Genomic DNA, 11,222 nt, shown 5'->3' with positions numbered 1-11,222 from the left:
TTGGGCCCCTGACAGGAGTCACCCCTGTCACCCCCTGATGGTGGCCCTGAGTGCAGTCATAATTTTGCCCGCAAGGCCCAGTCCCTTCAACACAGCCACCATGTACTTCCAGTCCACCCTATCAAGGCGTTCCCGTGGCATCCATATGGTCTATCAAGGAAACCATTCGCCTGATATTATCTGGTGCCTCCCTATTTTTAATAAACCCAACTTGGTCTGGGTGAACCAGTTTAGGTAAAATGTGTTTCAAACGGTTTGCTAATATTTTGGTAAATATTTTATATCTTAGTTTTTACATAAAGGTATAGTAAAGTCCAAATTAGACTTTAATGATTCAGATAGGGCATGCAATTTTAAACAACTTTCTAATTTACTTTTAACATCAAATTTGCTTTGTTCTCTTTGTATTCTTAGTTGAAAGCTAAACTTAGGTAGGCTCATATGCTAATTTCTAAGCCCTTGAAGGCCACCTCTGCATTTGACAGTTTTTCACAGCTAGAGGGCGTTAGTTCATGTGTTTCATATTGATAACATTGTGCTCATGCACGTGAAGTTATTTAAGAGTCAGCGTTAATTGCCTGAAATGCAAGTCTGTCAAATGATCTGAGATAAGGAGGCAGTCAGCAGAAGCTTAGATACAAGGTAATTACAGAGGTAAAAAGTATATTTCTATAACAGTGTTGGTTATGCAAAACTGGGGTGTGGTAAATAAAGGGATTATCTATCTTTTTAAACAATAACATTTTGGGTGTTTACTATCCCTTTAATGTTTTGTCCTTACCTGGTTTGGGAATCACTACTATTCTGGGGGTAAATAGATGTGATTACAGAACTGAACTAAATGAGGGGCCAAGGTTATTTTAAAGAGTTTATAATATTCTCCCGAATTATGTGTTCTGCAGAATGAGGTACGAGGACTGGTGTTTTGTTGTTAATGTTTTGAGTGTTTAGGGTGACCCAGTTTCTTTGTGTTGTTTCTCTAACTGATGTATTTTGTGTTGTAGTTTTAAAAATGTAGCTTTCCTTTTATTATTCAATTTGGACTTCAATTCAATCAACAGTCCTCGTAGATATGGTTTATGGGCCGCCCAGGGGACTAATGGGTTGGTAGTTGAGTCTGTATTAATTTGACAAAATTCTAGTAGGTGTTGGAGAATAGTATCCCTGTGTATGGGATCTTTGAGCAGTAGGGGGTTATACGTTTAGTTTTTGTTGGGGTTGGGAGGAAGGAATCCTCCAGTGTCCTGACTAGGAGAAGCATCTTTAGAGAAAGAGAGAAGTTTGGTAGAAGAAATATCTTAGGGACATCTAGGGGGAGAAATAAAAAATAAAAAAAATTAGTAAAAAGAAAATAAAAAATAAATAAAAACTCACAAAATAACTGTAACTAGTATGTTGATCTGGGAGTAATCAGAGGTACACACTTCCTTTTCTTTACCTATTGTAATTCCCAAAAGGGGAGTATAAACATTGTGGGACAAACCTATATTTAGGATAGCGGGAAGCAAATATAGGGGTCGATTTAACAAGGGCTGATTGGCCCTTGTTCCCCTTGTTTCCACGCAAGATTTCAGGCTCGCCGGAAACAGTAGTTATGAAGCAGCGGTCTAAAGACAGCTGCTCCATAACTTGTCCACTGCCTCTGAAGCTGCGGTTTTCAATCTGCCAGATCTTATACGATCGGGCTGATTGACACCCCCTGCTAGCAGCCGATTGGCCGCGAATCTGCAGGGTGCGGCAATGCACAAGCAGTTTTGGTGAACTGTTTGTGCAATCCTAAATGCCAACAGTGTATGCTGTCAGCATTCAGTGATGTCTGTCGGACAAGATATGCTACAGCGTATCATGTTGGACAGACATTGGTAAATCTACTGCATAGTCTTCAATAAAGAGATTGAAAAATGTAACCTTATGGGAAAGATACATTGAGGACGTTCTGATACTATGGGATAGACCAATTGAAATTTTAAGTGAGTTCATAAAGGAATTGAATAGTAATAACATGTTGTTGTTTTTTTACTTGTTAATATAGTAAAGAGAAGGTAGATTGTTTTGAACTTAACATCAATTAAGACTGAAGACAATCAAATACTTACTAAAACTTTTGAGAAATCAACTGCCACTAATAGTGTCTTACATGCGACAAGTGCACATGCACCTAAAGTAACTTGAAATGTTCCAATAGAAGACTATCTTAGGATATGCAGAAATTGCAGATTCCTAGATAGACAGAACTCTAGACAAAGTCTAGCAAAAGGATACTAAAGGGCACTTATTACAGATTGGAATACACTTTTAACCCCTAAAGAGAAAGTTTCCTCAACACATAAAATTTGTTTTATAACAACTTATAATAACAAATCATATTCTGTTAGAAAGAAATCGTAAAAAATGGCATGTATTAAAATCAGCTAACTTTTTCTGAAGTGTTTTACGCTCAAAACATCTGATCATTTTTTTGAAGAGGGCAGAATTTGAAAGACTCTTTAGTAAGTAGGCATTTTGATTGAATGGCTAAAAGAAAACCTCTAATGTGAGGGTCTGTAGCATGGGGGTCCTGAAGAGTATGCACTCACATGGTGAATATTGATCGATTTGGTAAATGACATATGTATTATAATTTCATTAACTGTAAGACCAAAAATACGATATGTTGTCTTAAATGTTAGTGCAATAAATATTATATTGGTATGTCCACATGCCCTCTTGGAGTAAGAGTTATAGAACATTTGAGCAATATTCTGATTGCTTAAAAAGACATTGTAAATAATAAACAAATTACTACAGTCTCAAAATTGTTTGGATCATAATTCTGTCAGGGCAATGACATGTTGGGGGCTTAATCATATAAAAAGCAGAATTAGAGGTAGGGATACACAATTAATATTTCTTAGAAAGGAATCTTAAAGGGACAGTCTAGGCCAAAATAAACTTTCATGATTCAGATAGAGCATGTCATTTTAAACAATTTTCCAATTTACTTTTATCACAAATTTTGCTTTGTTCTCTTGGTATTCTTAGTTGAAAGCTTAACCTAGGAGGTTCATATGCTAATTTCTTAGACCTTGAAGGCCACCTCTTTTCAGAATGCATTTTAACAGTTTTTCACCACTAGAGGATGTTTGTTCATGTGTTTCATATAGATAACACTGTGCTTGTGCACGTGAAGTTATCTGGGAGCAGGCACTGATTGGCTAAACTGCAAGTCTGTCAAAAGTACTGAAATAAAGGGGCAGTTTGCAGAGGATTAGATACAAGATAATCACAGAGGTTAAAAGTATATTAATATAACTGTGTTGGTTATGCAAAACTGGGGAATGGGTAAGAAAGGGATTATCTATCTTTTAAAACAATAACAATTCTGGTGTAGACTGTCCCTTTTAATAAATTATTATTATTCTCATTCAATCCATTGGGTTGAACGCTATTCATAAAAAATAATTAATTTAAAGTGGACACTTCTAAAGTGAGATTGATGATGATAAAGATTAATATTTACTTGAAATATCCTTAAAAATCTGCTCTTTAATTTAAAAATATAGACACAAATGTGATTGGTTTATCACAGTCCTCAAACGGGTAGTCACAGTGTGCCAACTAATAGTTTATAAAATACGGGTCACGTGATCACATTGATATAAAAATGTGTTAATAAATTATTTAAAGTGAAGGTAAAGTTTTACCTATCTGTAAACAGTAACGTATTCTTCCTAGTTAAAATAATTAAATGTATTTTTAGAACCCATTATATAATTATACAATAATCTTGTTTTATATTTACCTACCGTTCTGTTAATAACTCCTCACCACATCCATTTCCTGATCTTAGTGAGAGAGTGACCTATTAAAGCGGTCCTACCCGCTCTATACGTGTCTCAAAAGCGTGTTCAGGAGGAACCAAATCAACTGTGCATTGACTACTAAGCAATGCGCATTGCGGTAATCTGCTATCCCCAAAAAAATTCTAAACGCCTGCGCAGATCATCCCTTAGGTGGATGACATAGTTTGACGGCCGCCTAACGGCCAGGATTTCGATAGGCAGATAAAAAAAACGTAACCTGCAAATAAAACCCCCCCATTATGACGGGTTGAATTTACGGCTCAAAAAAAAGTAAGTTTAAATCTCTAAAATTCAGTTTATACTTCGAATTTAAAAAACTGATGAATGAAAGTACTATTCATTTAGGGTGACTAGTATAATTAGATAATGCAATCGGGTGAACTTTACCTTCACTTTAAGGGACATTGTACACTAGATTTTTCTTTGCATAAATGTTTTGTAGATGATCCATTTATATAGCCCATCTGGGAGTGTTTTTGTAACAATGTTTAGTTTTGCTTATTTTTTAATAAAATTATGCTGATATTTAGACTCCGAACCAAGCTCGAAGTATTATATGTATACTGATATCTTAAGATTCTTTTTTGTGTAATGGGTCTTTTCATATGCAGGGGTGGGGGGGGGGGGTTGTCTGCCTTTCATTCTTTCCCAACCCCTTTTTTATAGGTGTCCTGGTCTAGCCTCACCAATAGTGCTAAACTTTGAGCTTTTAAGTACATTTTTAAAGGTTTTATACTGAATTTTTAAACCAGTATCTATGCATATTCTTCTTTATAGTAAAGTCTATTACATGCAGTTATATAAAGATTGGTGTATACTGTCCTTTTAACAATATATATATATATATATATATATATATACATATATATATACAAGACACAAAAGAGAACAGGAAAAAAGGTGCAAGGGAGAGAAAAGACAATACCCAGAGCAGAGATGGATATTGTCCCACAGGCTATCAATTACAGGAAAAAACAAGCAGCTAAAACCCAAATAAAGGTATTGTGAGAAAGAACCTTTCCACAATCCTAGAAAAAAATATGTAAATCAAGAGAACGTAAAGGGTTAAATAGCGCTAATCCTGCCCACTATAAATAAATATACACTTATATCAAAGTGTCTGTGTGGAATGCATACATATAAATAAATACAATATAAATATATATATATATATATATATATATATATATATGCAAACACGTAGTAGATTGATTATTACTGATTTACATAAAGAATACAAACACAATGTATATTGTCCAAAGTTTAAAAGAATAAATAAATCCAATGTATGTGTACTGTAAAGACAATCATTTAAGGGTTGGAACACAAAAGTTCACAAAGGGTAAGTAAAACTCAATAAAGTATATAATCCAAGTGAAAAACTTCTGAAGTGACTACTTACAGAAATTTACCCCAATCATATGAGGTGAGTGGAAAAGTCTGTTTGGAGGGCGCTCTTTTGTCAGCCCTTATGGAAAAAGATTCATCTGTGGGATCTATCGGCTTTAAGTTTGCTCGATTTCCCTCTGTTGAATGTATTATTGGATCCCTCTAGTGATTCTTGGAGTATGGTATAATCTCTGGTTCCCCGGTGTGTCTCCAAGTAACAAGGAAGCTGCACAGTCTGCCACTGGGGAACCAGAGAATATACCATACTCCAAGAGTATGGGCCCAGTGAGGCGTCCACAGCAGAGACAGTAATGTCCGAGGTACAGAGGGAGCTCCAGTGGTGCTCTATGAGACCACCCAACCTGAGGAGGCAATCACTCGGCTAATATCCAACACCACCCGACTCAAAATTATGGAGGTCCAGAACTCTATGGGGGGGAGCCGTGCCCGTTCCCCTGGATTCACCTACCCAGCCAAAGAAGCTACCCTTCAAAGACAATGAGGAGGAGATTGACAGTTACTTCCAAGTATTTGAAACACAGTGCGAGTTGCAGAGTGTTGCCAACACCGACTGAGTCTCCCACCTGCTCGGAAAGCTGTCCGGACGAGCCCTAGAAGCTTCAACACTGTTCCCTCAGGAGACCGAAAGAACTAGGACCGGGTAAAGGAGCGCATCTTTGCCCGCTATGGTCTCACGCCGGAGGATCACCGGCTAAAGTTACAGGAACTAAAGAGGCAAGAGGGGCAGCCTTTTAACGGAGTGGACACACCAGTTCACCCGGTCCTTGGACTCTTGGTTCGCAGGCTGCTATATAACTGGCCAAAGCTATCCAGCTCATTTTGTTGGAGCACTTCTATAACCACTCCCCGGCAGAGGTGCGAGAATAGGTCCGAGATAGGGGCCCCCGAGACAGTCGACCAAGTGGCCGTCCTGGCTGGCCAGTACTTGAATGCCCGGCATAAGGCCCACCCTATGCTGCGACCGGTGACCCGCTCCTCTACCACCCCTGCTTAACCCCCGGCACCTCCCCGGTACCCCCAGATTCAACCAGCACCTGCCAGCCTCCCCGGGACCAGCTCACCTTGAGGGTGCTTTGGGTGCGGTCAGATGGGTCATATCCGAAAGCACTGTCCAGCGGTGGAGAGGCCAAATAATCCCCCTCTGGCTCAGTGGACAAGGGCTCTGGCTGGAGGCTACAGAGTCGCCGCCCACTGTTTGGATGCAGAGGGCCCTGCGCATAATGCCGAATGGGCAGAGGAAGTGGGGTTATGAACCATTTGCCCGCCGAGGTCTTGTTAGGGAACGACCTGGGACACCTCGCTTCCTCCTTTGTATGGGACAGCCCCTCAGATGCTTGCCCTGTCACCACCCACCAGCAAGCCAGACGGCAGGCCACCACACTAGATCTATGGACCCAGGTAAGCCACTCTGCCCCGACTCCTACCCAGACCACCGACCAGATCTTCTGGGCGTCCCCCACTGACTTCGCCCAGGAGACATTGAGACCCGACCCTAGCCCCTTACCGTGCCTGGGTAGGGACTGATCCCATGGGCCCGGGGGGGGGGAGTGGGAGAAAGGGCTCCTATACAGGGTCACAGAGAGAGAGAGGGCAATTGCCAAAGCGTCAGCTGGTAGTACAGCAGAAATATCAATACGAGCGGCTGTGTATAGGGCATGACATTCCCCTAGCTGGACATCTAGGAGTCATTAGGACCCGTTACCGACTGACTCAGACTTTCTTCTGGCCAGGGGTTACAAGGGACGTTAGGCAGTATTGCAGGACCTGTCACGTTTGCCAGAGAGTAGGCAAGACCGGAGACCACTCCAAAGCCTCCTTGTACCCTCTCCCCATCATTGACGAACCCTTTAGCCGGGTAGCTTTAGATATTGTTGGCCCCTTGTCTCGTCCCAGCCCCTCCAGGAAAAAGTATATTCTAACAGTGGTAAATTATGCCACCCGGTACCCAGAGGCAATCCCCCTGTCCAATATCCAGACAGAGACAGTGGCGGATGCACTGCTGAAGATATTCACCATGGTGGGTTTTCCCCGGGAAGTGATCTCAGACCAGGGGACCCAGTTCACTGTTGAGCTCACCCGGCAGCTGTGGAGGCTTTGCAGGATAAAAGCCCTGCAAAACACTCCATATTACCCCCAGACTAATGGGTTATGTGAGAGGTTCAACCCACAAAGATTGGGAAAGATACCTGTCGCACCTCCTGTTTGCATACCGAAAGGTGCCCCAGGAATCTACTAGGTTTTCCCCCTTTGAATTAGTATATGGCCAGAGGATGAGGGGGCCCCTAGACCTCTTAAGAGCCCACTGGGAATAATTAGTTGGGGAGGAAGGACACTCCATTGGTGGGTACTTCCCAGAGTTCAGGGACCGACTGAAGGACCTCGCCGAGAGAACCTTCAGGTCGCTCAAGGTAGGCAGAAGCGGTGGTACGACCGGAATGCTCGTAACCGGACCCTAGACATAGGGCAAAAGGTCCTGGCCCTGAATCCTGTAAAAACAGACACGCTACATGCTTTCTGGTAGAGACCCTACCGAGTGGTAGAACAGCTGAATGACACAACCTATCTGGTAGCCAAATGCTCAGATGACGGGGTCTGCCTGACCTTTCATGTGAACATGCTGAAGGCATACCAGGAAAGGGCAGAGGACGTAGCCGCCATCTGTGCTCCGGCTGTGGAGGACTCAGAAAGTCTTCCCATGCTGGAGCTCCCCGGATGAATCAGGATGCCCCCAGGCATATGTGACATAAAGTTAGATGAGAGTCTAGGGAATAGGCAGAGGGAACAAGTCAGACAGGTGCTAGGGAACCGGCGAGACATGTTCTCCACGACCCCTGAGTACACCATGGCAGCGGGGCACCGAGCGGAGACCCCGTACCGGTTCCCCGAGGCAGTTAGGGAAAATATGCGCAGTGAGCTCAGGGTGATGCTGGACATGGGTGTAATTGAACCGTCCAACAGCCCCTGGGCATCCCCGGTGGTACTGTACCCAAACAGGACGGGACCATACGGTTCTGTATAGACTACTGTAGGCTCAATGACAGAACCATGTCCGAGGCCTACCCTATGCCCCGGGTTGATGACCTGTTAAATCGCATTGCCCGTGGCAACTTCCTCACCACCTTAGATCTTTGCAAGGGGTACTGGCAGATCCCCCTGGACGGAGTCGGCATTCATCACCTCTTTCAGTCTGTACCAATTTAAGGTCATGCCGTTTGGGATGAAGAATGCTCCGGCGACCTTCCAGAGGATGGTGGATCACCTCCTGGATGGCTCAGGATTATACCTGCGCATACCTGGACGATATTGCGGTCTACAGTGACACCTGGGAGGACCATTTGGTCCATCTAGGCATTGTTGTAGACCATAGGCAAAACGAAATGGATGTCGCTGGTCTTGATATGTAGTTAATTTCTAATGATAGATAGAAATGGACTTGATGTGCAAGTTAAATCCGACAAAATAATGTGCAATATACTCACTCCTTTAGTAATGTGAGTTCAGCTTCTAAGGTGTGTCTCTCTCCAAAGGATCAACAGGTAATTTTCAAAGGTGTTATCAGCTGGGCTGGAAAAGGATTAAAACCCCATCAGCAGTAAGGTAATAACTTTTGTTGTGAATCATGTAGTAACTTACTTATACAAAGTAGAAAGTCCGGCTTGTCACAGGAAAGAATGATTCCCAATATAAGAGATAAAAAGGTTTATTTTAGCTCTACGCGTTTCAACGCTCAAGCGTCTTTTTCAAGAGCAATAAAAACAAGTGAAAAGGTTTGCATGTTGTAGACTGCATCAGGGCCGCCGGGATGACCCTTAAGCCTGAAAAATGTATGATAGGCTGCTCTGAGGTCCAATTTCTTGGACACCGAGTATGCTGCGGGAAGCAGCGGCTGGAGCCGCCCAAGATCTAGGCAGTCGTGTACTGGCCAACCCCCAAGACCAAGACCCAGGTCTTAGCATTCCTAGGGACCGCAGGGTACTACCGCAAGTTGTCCCCAACTATAGTGCCCTGGCCAAACCCCTGACCGGCCTAACCCGAAAACAGTTGCCCCAACAGGTCCCCGAGTGTGAGGCCGCCTTCCAAAGCCTTAAGAAAGCCTTGATTACTGCCCCTATCCTGGTTGCTCCTAACCCAACCAAAAGTTTTTGCATTCATACAGATGCCTCCATGTTCGGGTTGGGAGCAGTGCTGTGCCAGGTGGACAAAGAAGGGCACAACCACCCCGTAGCCTACATCAGTAGGAAGCTGTTACCAAGAGAGGTAGGCTATGCGGTGGTGGAGAAAGAATGCCTGGCCCTGGTGTGGGCCCTGAAAAAACTACAACCCTACCTGTACAGACAGGCCTTCACAGTTCTCACGGACCACAACCCACTGGTTTGGCTCAACCCAACTTGCTGAGGACAATGGATGCCTGTTGCAGTGGAGTTTAGCCTTGCAGCCCTTCAACTTCACTATCCAATATTGGCCTGCAAAAAGCAATGGGAATGCTGACTGACTTTTCTGGCAAACCGAATTGGGATAGCTCCCCGGACAGCCCCAGGCCAACCTGTATGTGGATCTAGCCGGGTCTGCCGGACTTTTCAGTGGGGAGCACTGTCACAAATAACAGGCTGCTAAGGTTAAACCCCCACCCCTACTACCTAGCCCCCTACGATTTCTCACCGGATTTGGAATTTTCAGAGCATTCACATCTCCCAGACACTTGATTTTACTTGTTTGGTGTTCTGTACCTTCTCACGGAAGAACTGATCTCTGACCGTCCAACCCCTCTCTGGCTGGCCAGGCTCCTGGAACTACCGGCCGGCCGTGCTTCCCCACATACCCGCTGACTTTTACACCAGGTTGCTCCAGCGGCCCTTCACCCCAGAGCTGTAGCATCTATGGACCGAGGGCTTTCCAACGACACCCTGGAAGTCACCCCGGAATAGCCACCTCTGTACCACTGGGACCCTATAAGACAATGGACACTATGGGGGGGTGCCAGTCTGTCTGGAGGGGCGGGAATGGCAGGAGATGTGGGGATCTGATAAGACTCCTTATCAAGATGAGTTGGTGTATAAAAGTAGTGAGTTTCCACAATAAAGTTGTTCTTTGTTTAACCCAAATACTGGTTCTGCCTGGTTATTTGGGTGTGTTCCGCTCTAATCACTTTGCTTACATAGCGGCATGTTCCAGGTATAGGAAGGACCCTTCTGGCAGAGCTACCCAGTTGGGGTAGCCGGTGTCCGTCACGGAAAGTATATAGCATTTTTACTGCATGAAAATTAAACATTTTATAGTACAATTGTACTATAAAAGTGTTTAAAGTCCCTTTAACACATTTTCAAAGAAAAAAATGAAAGAGAAAAAGGGGCTCCAATGGTGCAGAATGTTAAAACACAGCTAGATCTTCCCCAGAAATTATCCCCTTACAAATAAATGGGTATTCACAAATGGAGCACACTATAATGCAGTGCTATTCTTGCAGGCTGGAGTATTCAGAGCCCACCTGCTAGCTCCCACCAGATTCAATGAGATCTTGAGTCTGGGATGAAAGAACAAAAATGGGGAGGGAAACAGGGAGACTCCAATGGTGCAGATGGTCACTAATGCTTTCAAAGCCCCCAATATGTGCCCCTTCTGTGATGGAATACTCACATATGCTGCGCACTATAATGCAGTGCAAGTAGTACAAGCTGGTATATCAGAGTCTACCAGCTGACTCACTCCAAAGAACAGGATCCACAGTCCAGCAAAGGAAATGAGACCCCAAAATAAAGCTCACGAACCAATAAAATAAATTAAAATATCCCAAGGCAAGGGATATATTTTATTAAAAAGTAGTATAAAAACAATACAAGAAATTCTGCTATGCGTTTCAAGATGCTGCTGGCACCTTTTCATAAGGCAGTGGTAAGTGAGCTATACAAAACACACACTATATATACAGCACAAACATTATACATTGATTAAAAACACATTGTGTGCACATGT

The sequence above is a fragment of the Bombina bombina genome, chromosome 3 (assembly GCF_027579735.1).
Source record: "Bombina bombina isolate aBomBom1 chromosome 3, aBomBom1.pri, whole genome shotgun sequence".
Lineage (NCBI taxonomy): Eukaryota > Metazoa > Chordata > Amphibia > Anura > Bombinatoridae > Bombina > Bombina bombina.
This window is presented reverse-complemented; position numbering follows the sequence as displayed.